The sequence below is a fragment of the Cyanistes caeruleus genome, unplaced genomic scaffold (assembly GCF_971803275.1).
Source record: "Cyanistes caeruleus unplaced genomic scaffold, bCyaCae1.hap1.1 HAP1_SCAFFOLD_69, whole genome shotgun sequence".
NCBI classification, from domain to species: domain Eukaryota; kingdom Metazoa; phylum Chordata; class Aves; order Passeriformes; family Paridae; genus Cyanistes; species Cyanistes caeruleus.
This window is the reverse complement of record NW_028255886.1, coordinates 829,335-840,032: the sequence shown is the minus strand read 5'-3', so window position 1 is coordinate 840,032 and position 10,698 is coordinate 829,335. Positions and strand designations below refer to the sequence as shown.

The window sequence follows — 10,698 nt, the reverse complement described above, 5'->3', positions numbered from 1 at the left end:
ACACAGACTGATAGAGAAGAAGCCATGGAAGTGGACGGAGAGGATACTGGAGAGCAAGAGATGGATGTGGATATGTACGAGACAGAGGAAGAGATGGAGGTGGAAACGAAAGATTCTATTGAAGAGATGGATATTGATCTAAAAGACAAGGAGGAAGACATGGTCTTGGGATGAAGACCGATGCCAGCAGCAGAACAGGCAGGTGCTCCCCACAGGCAGAGTGGGTCCCCTGCTGCCAGCCTGGGGCCGGGCTGGGCACTTCCTGCTCAGGGACACGCTAGCCCATGCACTGCATTCTGCTGGCCATCCCTGGCCTGGCCTGGGCTTGCTGTGGGCCACACAAGCCCTGTTCCAGTGCCTGGGCCACAGCCCACAGCCAGGCTCCCTTCTGGCAGCAGAGTCCCACTGGGCCAGTGTCCCAGCCCGGCAGCACATGGAACACCCTTCCGTGCCTGACTGCACTGACCGTGCTACTTGTTTTTCTTCCAGGACTTAGGGACATCACAGACACAGATGCCACCCTGCTGTACATACGTTTTACAGTTGTTGTGTTCAGGATAGAAGTTTTAGAGTTTGTTTAAGTTGTCTGTAAATACGTTTCACAGAGTTTTGTTAGATCTGTTCTCAGGTAAATAGGTTCTATAGTTTGTTGTTGTTGTTGTTACCAATATTCTTACAGTGTAAATATGTGGTGTAGTTCATTCTTGTTCCTTTTCTTCTACAGATAAACAGTCTTTGATTTTCACACCCCAGTTCTCTTTGCATTTTCTTCGGGCACGTTTGCAAAGCTGTGGGTTGTTTCGGGAACAATGTTTGCAGGACTCTAAAAAGAGTATCAAAACCGCTCTGCCACACTCTCCGCTGCTGCTGCTGCCCCAAAAAGCACTGGCTGGCTTTGCTCACACAATCACAGTTGTGGTGGCATTTCTACCACACCACAGGACAGCGATGTTTTCCCTCTTCTCCTGGAAATACCTACAGCACTTGTGGGTAGCAAGGCAAACATGAGCCTCTTTTAGTGGCCCTTGAAATTGGACATGTGAAATGAGGCACACAAAGCCACAGGCCAGCTGAACCTGGCATCTCTGAATGGGTCTTTACATTCTTCCCAGGAAGATGAATGGCAATCACTATTTTGGCAGGGAGGAAAGTGCATCAGCTAGCAATTTGCTGTAGAAAATGTGCTTTCTGCTCCTCTCACAGCCAAAACTCCTACCCATTTCTTGGAAGTCCTTCTTAGATAAGGACCGTGTTCAACTGAGTGACAGTGAAGCCAAATGGCAATGCCGCAATCAATTGTCCTGTACACAATCTCCTTCATCCACGTGGAAGGTTACTCACGGGCACACAAGAGGACGGAAGAAACCCAAATGCATCGTTGGACATAATAAAGTCAGACGTGTTGAGGGCTGAAGAAATCTTGCAGAGATATGGAAAGCTGCCCTGAAAACCCAGTTCGGGGAGAGCCTGAGCTCTTTTGTGCTTCTAGGCCTGAAGATGCTCAGCAGCTTTCCCAGATGCTCAGCAGGCAGTAGGATTGTGCCTGAATCTGGCTCTGGAAATGCCAGTGCCTCAACTGAGAGCTGTGGCAATGATTTCCATTGCATGGAGAAGGGCCACAGTCCTGCAAGAGTCTTTCAGCAGAGCAAACAGCAGCCTGGAGGGTGGGCAATCTGGACCACTGCATGCTCATCCTTCACCACAATGCAGAGCTGCCATGGATCACTTTTTCCATTTCTCCTGTTGGATATGTTTTGGAGAAGTTGTTCTAGGTGGCTTTGGATGGTGATCCAAGTAGGAAGCAGCCATTCGCCTGCTGTGATATCCTTACAACTAGTCCTAACTTCTCATTGCCTTTGGTTTGATTGGGGGTGTTTTATCTGTTTGTTTGATTGGTTTCTTTGGGTTGGTTTCTTTGTGTTTTTCTCTCTTTTGCTTGGAGTTTCTTTTCCTTTTTTAGAAATGACTGGTGAAGTTGGCACAACCAAACTCCAGAAAACGTAAAGCAGGCTTGACTTTCCAGAAATTGCTTTTGGCTGGCTTTAGCTGCATTCCCCAGGATCACGATCAGCAGTAGATATTTGCAGGTTTTGCTCTGCATCCTCAGCCTGCCCAGGTGTTGTTCAGTGTTTCAGCAGTGGAGAAGACGATGGATATTTTGCTAAACCTCCTTTCAAACAACAAAACTTGGGTTAGCACGACAGAAAAGAAGAAAAGAAAATCTTCGCCAGTTAGAACAGAGCCAGAGTCCCACCATTTCCCCCTCCACTTTTCTTTCTTTTCTACATTTAGAGGTAAAGCTTCCATCTCCAAAAGCTTCCATCTCTCACTTCCTGATGTAGCCATTTGCTAGCCTTTAGCCTTGACTGCCACGCATCGGACTGCTGTCCGTGTGGGGCTGGGGATGCTCAGCCTGGAAAGAGAAGGGGGCTGGCGAGGCCTCCCTGCAGCTCTAGGAAAGATGGGCACAGAGAGGAGAAGCCTTTCAACTGCAGGAGTGAGCTTGAAGTTGGATCTAATGAAGCTGCTCTTTTCCACTCCGGCTGCTGGGCCACTGGCCCGGGCTGTGCACAGAGGCTGGGGATGCTCCATCCTTGGCAACATCCAAGGCCAGCTGGGAGCGGGGCTCTGAGCAACCTATTCTGGGCGAAGATTGCTCCGCTTGGAACAAGATGGTCTTTAGGGTCCCTTCCAAGCCCAAACACCCAGGGATTCCATCATTCATTCTACGGTCTCCGTTGTCCACTTCAGCCTGGGCCTGAACTCCTGGCGGTGATGTCACAGTGCACGCTCCAGCTAGAACTTCCAGCATCCAGCAACGGCCACAACACAACCCTTGGCTCCTTGTGCCAGCACGCTCTTCATTCACCCTGCTCCAAGCCTACCCCTGTCACCTTGTTGCCACCTGCTCCCTGATTCCCCCAGCAGTCCCCAAAGCTCCCCATCGCTTGGATTTTGCTCTCCATCCCTGCAGGATGTCTGCATTTGTTCCAAAAGAGCTATGCTACTATTCCACGGAGGCGGACACCCCGCAGCTGCCTGGCTGGGCTGGAGCTCTGTGGGACAGGCTGGGAAATTTTGCTACCTCTGCAGGCTGGCACAGACGGAGAGGAGGAGACGGACGTCGATACACAGACTGATAGAGAAGAAGCCATGGAAGTGGACGGAGAGGATACTGGAGAGCAAGAGATGGATGTGGATATGTACGAGACAGAGGAAGAGATGGAGGTGGAAACGAAAGATTCTATTGAAGAGATGGATATTGATCTAAAAGACAAGGAGGAAGACATGGTCTTGGGATGAAGACCGATGCCAGCAGCAGAACAGGCAGGTGCTCCCCACAGGCAGAGTGGGTCCCCTGCTGCCAGCCTGGGGCCGGGCTGGGCACTTCCTGCTCAGGGACACGCTAGCCCATGCACTGCATTCTGCTGGCCATCCCTGGCCTGGCCTGGGCTTGCTGTGGGCCACACAAGCCCTGTTCCAGTGCCTGGGCCACAGCCCACAGCCAGGCTCCCTTCTGGCAGCAGAGTCCCACTGGGCCAGTGTCCCAGCCCGGCAGCACATGGAACACCCTTCCGTGCCTGACTGCACTGACCGTGCTACTTGTTTTTCTTCCAGGACTTAGGGACATCACAGACACAGATGCCACCCTGCTGTACATACGTTTTACAGTTGTTGTGTTCAGGATAGAAGTTTTAGAGTTTGTTTAAGTTGTCTGTAAATACGTTTCACAGAGTTTTGTTAGATCTGTTCTCAGGTAAATAGGTTCTATAGTTTGTTGTTGTTGTTGTTACCAATATTCTTACAGTGTAAATATGTGGTGTAGTTCATTCTTGTTCCTTTTCTTCTACAGATAAACAGTCTTTGATTTTCACACCCCAGTTCTCTTTGCATTTTCTTCGGGCACGTTTGCAAAGCTGTGGGTTGTTTCGGGAACAATGTTTGCAGGACTCTAAAAAGAGTATCAAAACCGCTCTGCCACACTCTCCGCTGCTGCTGCTGCCCCAAAAAGCACTGGCTGGCTTTGCTCACACAATCACAGTTGTGGTGGCATTTCTACCACACCACAGGACAGCGATGTTTTCCCTCTTCTCCTGGAAATACCTACAGCACTTGTGGGTAGCAAGGCAAACATGAGCCTCTTTTAGTGGCCCTTGAAATTGGACATGTGAAATGAGGCACACAAAGCCACAGGCCAGCTGAACCTGGCATCTCTGAATGGGTCTTTACATTCTTCCCAGGAAGATGAATGGCAATCACTATTTTGGCAGGGAGGAAAGTGCATCAGCTAGCAATTTGCTGTAGAAAATGTGCTTTCTGCTCCTCTCACAGCCAAAACTCCTACCCATTTCTTGGAAGTCCTTCTTAGATAAGGACCGTGTTCAACTGAGTGACAGTGAAGCCAAATGGCAATGCCGCAATCAATTGTCCTGTACACAATCTCCTTCATCCACGTGGAAGGTTACTCACGGGCACACAAGAGGACGGAAGAAACCCAAATGCATCGTTGGACATCATAAAGTCAGACGTGTTGAGGGATGAAGAAATCTTGCAGAGATATGGAAAGCTGCCCTGAAAACCCAGTTCGGGGAGAGCCTGAGCTCTTTTGTGCTTCTAGGCCTGAAGATGCTCAGCAGCTTTCCCAGATGCTCAGCAGGCAGTAGGATTGTGCCTGAATCTGGCTCTGGAAATGCCAGTGCCTCAACTGAGAGCTGTGGCAATGATTTCCATTGCATGGAGAGGGGCCACAGTCCTGCAAGAGTCTTTCAGCAGAGCAAACAGCAGCCTGGAGGGTGGGCAATGCTGCATCTGGACCACTGCATGCTCATCCTTCACCACAATGCAGAGCTGCCATGGATCACTTTTTCCATTTCTCCTGTTGGATATGTTTTGGAGAAGTTGTTCTAGGTGGCTTTGGATGGTGATCCAAGTAGGAAGCAGCCATTCGCCTGCTGTGATATCCTTACAACTAGTCCTAACTTCTCATTGCCTTTGGTTTGATTGGGGGTGTTTTATCTGTTTGTTTGATTGGTTTCTTTGGGTTGGTTTCTTTGTGTTTTTCTCTCTTTTGCTTGGAGTTTCTTTTCCTTTTTTAGAAATGACTGGTGAAGTTGGCACAACCAAACTCCAGAAAACGTAAAGCAGGCTTGACTTTCCAGAAATTGCTTTTGGCTGGCTTTAGCTGCATTCCCCAGGATCACGATCAGCAGTAGATATTTGCAGGTTTTGCTCTGCATCCTCAGCCTGCCCAGGTGTTGTTCAGTGTTTCAGCAGTGGAGAAGACGATGGATATTTTGCTAAACCTCCTTTCAAACAACAAAACTTGGGTTAGCACGACAGAAAAGAAGAAAAGAAAATCTTCGCCAGTTAGAACAGAGCCAGAGTCCCACCATTTCCCCCTCCACTTTTCTTTCTTTTCTACATTTAGAGGTAAAGCTTCCATCTCCAAAAGCTTCCATCTCTCACTTCCTGATGTAGCCATTTGCTAGCCTTTAGCCTTGACTGCCACGCATCGGACTGCTGTCCGTGTGGGGCTGGGGATGCTCAGCCTGGAAAGAGAAGGGGGCTGGCGAGGCCTCCCTGCAGCTCTAGGAAAGATGGGCACAGAGAGGAGAAGCCTTTCAACTGCAGGAGTGAGCTTGAAGTTGGATCTAATGAAGCTGCTCTTTTCCACTCCGGCTGCTGGGCCACTGGCCCGGGCTGTGCACAGAGGCTGGGGATGCTCCATCCTTGGCAACATCCAAGGCCAGCTGGGAGCGGGGCTCTGAGCAACCTATTCTGGGCGAAGATTGCTCCGCTTGGAACAAGATGGTCTTTAGGGTCCCTTCCAAGCCCAAACACCCAGGGATTCCATCATTCATTCTACGGTCTCCGTTGTCCACTTCAGCCTGGGCCTGAACTCCTGGCGGTGATGTCACAGTGCACGCTCCAGCTAGAACTTCCAGCATCCAGCAACGGCCACAACACAACCCTTGGCTCCTTGTGCCAGCACGCTCTTCATTCACCCTGCTCCAAGCCTACCCCTGTCACCTTGTTGCCACCTGCTCCCTGATTCCCCCAGCAGTCCCCAAAGCTCCCCATCGCTTGGATTTTGCTCTCCATCCCTGCAGGATGTCTGCATTTGTTCCAAAAGAGGTATGCTACTATTCCACGGAGGCGGACACCCCGCAGCTGCCTGGCTGGGCTGGAGCTCTGTGGGACAGGCTGGGAAATTTTGCTACCTCTGCAGGCTGGCACAGACGGAGAGGAGGAGACGGACGTCGATACACAGACTGATAGAGAAGAAGCCATGGAAGTGGACGGAGAGGATACTGGAGAGCAAGAGATGGATGTGGATATGTACGAGACAGAGGAAGAGATGGAGGTGGAAACGAAAGATTCTATTGAAGAGATGGATATTGATCTAAAAGACAAGGAGGAAGACATGGTCTTGGGATGAAGACCGATGCCAGCAGCAGAACAGGCAGGTGCTCCCCACAGGCAGAGTGGGTCCCCTGCTGCCAGCCTGGGGCCGGGCTGGGCACTTCCTGCTCAGGGACACGCTAGCCCATGCACTGCATTCTGCTGGCCATCCCTGGCCTGGCCTGGGCTTGCTGTGGGCCACACAAGCCCTGTTCCAGTGCCTGGGCCACAGCCCACAGCCAGGCTCCCTTCTGGCAGCAGAGTCCCACTGGGCCAGTGTCCCAGCCCGGCAGCACATGGAACACCCTTCCGTGCCTGACTGCACTGACCGTGCTACTTGTTTTTCTTCCAGGACTTAGGGACATCACAGACACAGATGCCACCCTGCTGTACATACGTTTTACAGTTGTTGTGTTCAGGATAGAAGTTTTAGAGTTTGTTTAAGTTGTCTGTAAATACGTTTCACAGAGTTTTGTTAGATCTGTTCTCAGGTAAATAGGTTCTATAGTTTGTTGTTGTTGTTGTTGTTACCAATATTCTTACAGTGTAAATATGTGGTGTAGTTCATTCTTGTTCCTTTTCTTCTACAGATAAACAGTCTTTGATTTTCACACCCCAGTTCTCTTTGCATTTTCTTCGGGCACGTTTGCAAAGCTGTGGGTTGTTTCGGGAACAATGTTTGCAGGACTCTAAAAAGAGTATCAAAACCGCTCTGCCACACTCTCCGCTGCTGCTGCTGCCCCAAAAAGCACTGGCTGGCTTTGCTCACACAATCACAGTTGTGGTGGCATTTCTACCACACCACAGGACAGCGATGTTTTCCCTCTTCTCCTGGAAATACCTACAGCACTTGTGGGGAGCAAGGCAAACATGAGCCTCTTTTAGTGGCCCTTGAAATTGGACATGTGAAATGAGGCACACAAAGCCACAGGCCAGCTGAACCTGGCATCTCTGAATGGGTCTTTACATTCTTCCCAGGAAGATGAATGGCAATCACTATTTTGGCAGGGAGGAAAGTGCATCAGCTAGCAATTTGCTGTAGAAAATGTGCTTTCTGCTCCTCTCACAGCCAAAACTCCTACCCATTTCTTGGAAGTCCTTCTTAGATAAGGACCGTGTTCAACTGAGTGACAGTGAAGCCAAATGGCAATGCCGCAATCAATTGTCCTGTACACAATCTCCTTCATCCACGTGGAAGGTTACTCACGGGCACACAAGAGGACGGAAGAAACCCAAATGCATCGTTGGACATCATAAAGTCAGACGTGTTGAGGGATGAAGAAATCTTGCAGAGATATGGAAAGCTGCCCTGAAAACCCAGTTCGGGGAGAGCCTGAGCTCTTTTGTGCTTCTAGGCCTGAAGATGCTCAGCACCTTTCCCAGATGCTCAGCAGGCAGTAGGATTGTGCCTGAATCTGGCTCTGGAAATGCCAGTGCCTCAACTGAGAGCTGTGGCAATGATTTCCATTGCATGGAGAGGGGCCACAGTCCTGCAAGAGTCTTTCAGCAGAGCAAACAGCAGCCTGGAGGGTGGGCAATGCTGCATCTGGACCACTGCATGCTCATCCTTCACCACAATGCAGAGCTGCCATGGATCACTTTTTCCATTTCTCCTGTTGGATATGTTTTGGAGAAGTTGTTCTAGGTGGCTTTGGATGGTGATCCAAGTAGGAAGCAGCCATTCGCCTGCTGTGATATCCTTACAACTAGTCCTAACTTCTCATTGCCTTTGGTTTGATTGGGGGTGTTTTATCTGTTTGTTTGATTGGTTTCTTTGGGTTGGTTTCTTTGTGTTTTTCTCTCTTTTGCTTGGAGTTTCTTTTCCTTTTTTAGAAATGACTGGTGAAGTTGGCACAACCAAACTCCAGAAAACGTAAAGCAGGCTTGACTTTCCAGAAATTGCTTTTGGCTGGCTTTAGCTGCATTCCCCAGGATCACGATCAGCAGTAGATATTTGCAGGTTTTGCTCTGCATCCTCAGCCTGCCCAGGTGTTGTTCAGTGTTTCAGCAGTGGAGAAGACGATGGATATTTTGCTAAACCTCCTTTCAAACAACAAAACTTGGGTTAGCACGACAGAAAAGAAGAAAAGAAAATCTTCACCAGTTAGAACAGAGCCAGAGTCCCACCATTTCCCCCTCCACTTTTCTTTCTTTTCTACATTTAGAGGTAAAGCTTCCATCTCCAAAAGCTTCCATCTCTCACTTCCTGATGTAGCCATTTGCTAGCCTTTAGCCTTGACTGCCACGCATCGGACTGCTGTCCGTGTGGGGCTGGGGATGCTCAGCCTGGAAAGAGAAGGGGGCTGGCGAGGCCTCCCTGCAGCTCTAGGAAAGATGGGCACAGAGAGGAGAAGCCTTTCAACTGCAGGAGTGAGCTTGAAGTTGGATCTAATGAAGCTGCTCTTTTCCACTCCGGCTGCTGGGCCACTGGCCCGGGCTGTGCACAGAGGCTGGGGATGCTCCATCCTTGGCAACATCCAAGGCCAGCTGGGAGCGGGGCTCTGAGCAACCTATTCTGGGCGAAGATTGCTCCGCTTGGAACAAGATGGTCTTTAGGGTCCCTTCCAAGCCCAAACACCCAGGGATTCCATCATTCATTCTACGGTCTCCGTTGTCCACTTCAGCCTGGGCCTGAACTCCTGGCGGTGATGTCACAGTGCACGCTCCAGCTAGAACTTCCAGCATCCAGCAACGGCCACAACACAACCCTTGGCTCCTTGTGCCAGCACGCTCTTCATTCACCCTGCTCCAAGCCTACCCCTGTCACCTTGTTGCCACCTGCTCCCTGATTCCCCCAGCAGTCCCCAAAGCTCCCCATCGCTTGGATTTTGCTCTCCATCCCTGCAGGATGTCTGCATTTGTTCCAAAAGAGGTATGCTACTATTCCACGGAGGCGGACACCCCGCAGCTGCCTGGCTGGGCTGGAGCTCTGTGGGACAGGCTGGGAAATTTTGCTACCTCTGCAGGCTGGCACAGACGGAGAGGAGGAGACGGACGTCGATACACAGACTGATAGAGAAGAAGCCATGGAAGTGGACGGAGAGGATACTGGAGAGCAAGAGATGGATGTGGATATGTACGAGACAGAGGAAGAGATGGAGGTGGAAACGAAAGATTCTATTGAAGAGATGGATATTGATCTAAAAGACAAGGAGGAAGACATGGTCTTGGGATGAAGACCGATGCCAGCAGCAGAACAGGCAGGTGCTCCCCACAGGCAGAGTGGGTCCCCTGCTGCCAGCCTGGGGCCGGGCTGGGCACTTCCTGCTCAGGGACACGCTAGCCCATGCACTGCATTCTGCTGGCCATCCCTGGCCTGGCCTGGGCTTGCTGTGGGCCACACAAGCCCTGTTCCAGTGCCTGGGCCACAGCCCACAGCCAGGCTCCCTTCTGGCAGCAGAGTCCCACTGGGCCAGTGTCCCAGCCCGGCAGCACATGGAACACCCTTCCGTGCCTGACTGCACTGACCGTGCTACTTGTTTTTCTTCCAGGACTTAGGGACATCACAGACACAGATGCCACCCTGCTGTACATACGTTTTACAGTTGTTGTGTTCAGGATAGAAGTTTTAGAGTTTGTTTAAGTTGTCTGTAAATACGTTTCACAGAGTTTTGTTAGATCTGTTCTCAGGTAAATAGGTTCTATAGTTTGTTGTTGTTGTTGTTACCAATATTCTTACAGTGTAAATATGTGGTGTAGTTCATTCTTGTTCCTTTTCTTCTACAGATAAACAGTCTTTGATTTTCACACCCCAGTTCTCTTTGCATTTTCTTCGGGCACGTTTGCAAAGCTGTGGGTTGTTTCGGGAACAATGTTTGCAGGACTCTAAAAAGAGTATCAAAACCGCTCTGCCACACTCTCCGCTGCTGCTGCTGCCCCAAAAAGCACTGGCTGGCTTTGCTCACACAATCACAGTTGTGGTGGCATTTCTACCACACCACAGGACAGCGATGTTTTCCCTCTTCTCCTGGAAATACCTACAGCACTTGTGGGTAGCAAGGCAAACATGAGCCTCTTTTAGTGGCCCTTGAAATTGGACATGTGAAATGAGGCACACAAAGCCACAGGCCAGCTGAACCTGGCATCTCTGAATGGGTCTTTACATTCTTCCCAGGAAGATGAATGGCAATCACTATTTTGGCAGGGAGGAAAGTGCATCAGCTAGCAATTTGCTGTAGAAAATGTGCTTTCTGCTCCTCTCACAGCCAAAACTCCTACCCATTTCTTGGAAGTCCTTCTTAGATAAGGACCGTGTTCAACTGAGTGACAGTGAAGCCAAATGGCAATGCCGCAATC

General features: G+C 50.1%; 1 long non-coding RNA gene across 1 annotated transcript; it reads left to right on the top strand.

Moving 5' to 3' along the window:
- The first annotated feature begins 2,798 nt into the window (after positions 1 to 2,798).
- Positions 2,799 to 10,150, top strand: LOC147646978 (uncharacterized). The gene is made up of 6 exons (XR_015281672.1): positions 2,799 to 2,998; positions 3,094 to 3,327; positions 3,619 to 6,135; positions 6,230 to 6,463; positions 6,755 to 9,602; positions 9,894 to 10,150. It is a non-coding gene; the product is annotated as an uncharacterized LOC147646978 (long non-coding RNA).
- The last annotated feature ends 548 nt before the right edge of the window (positions 10,151 to 10,698 follow it).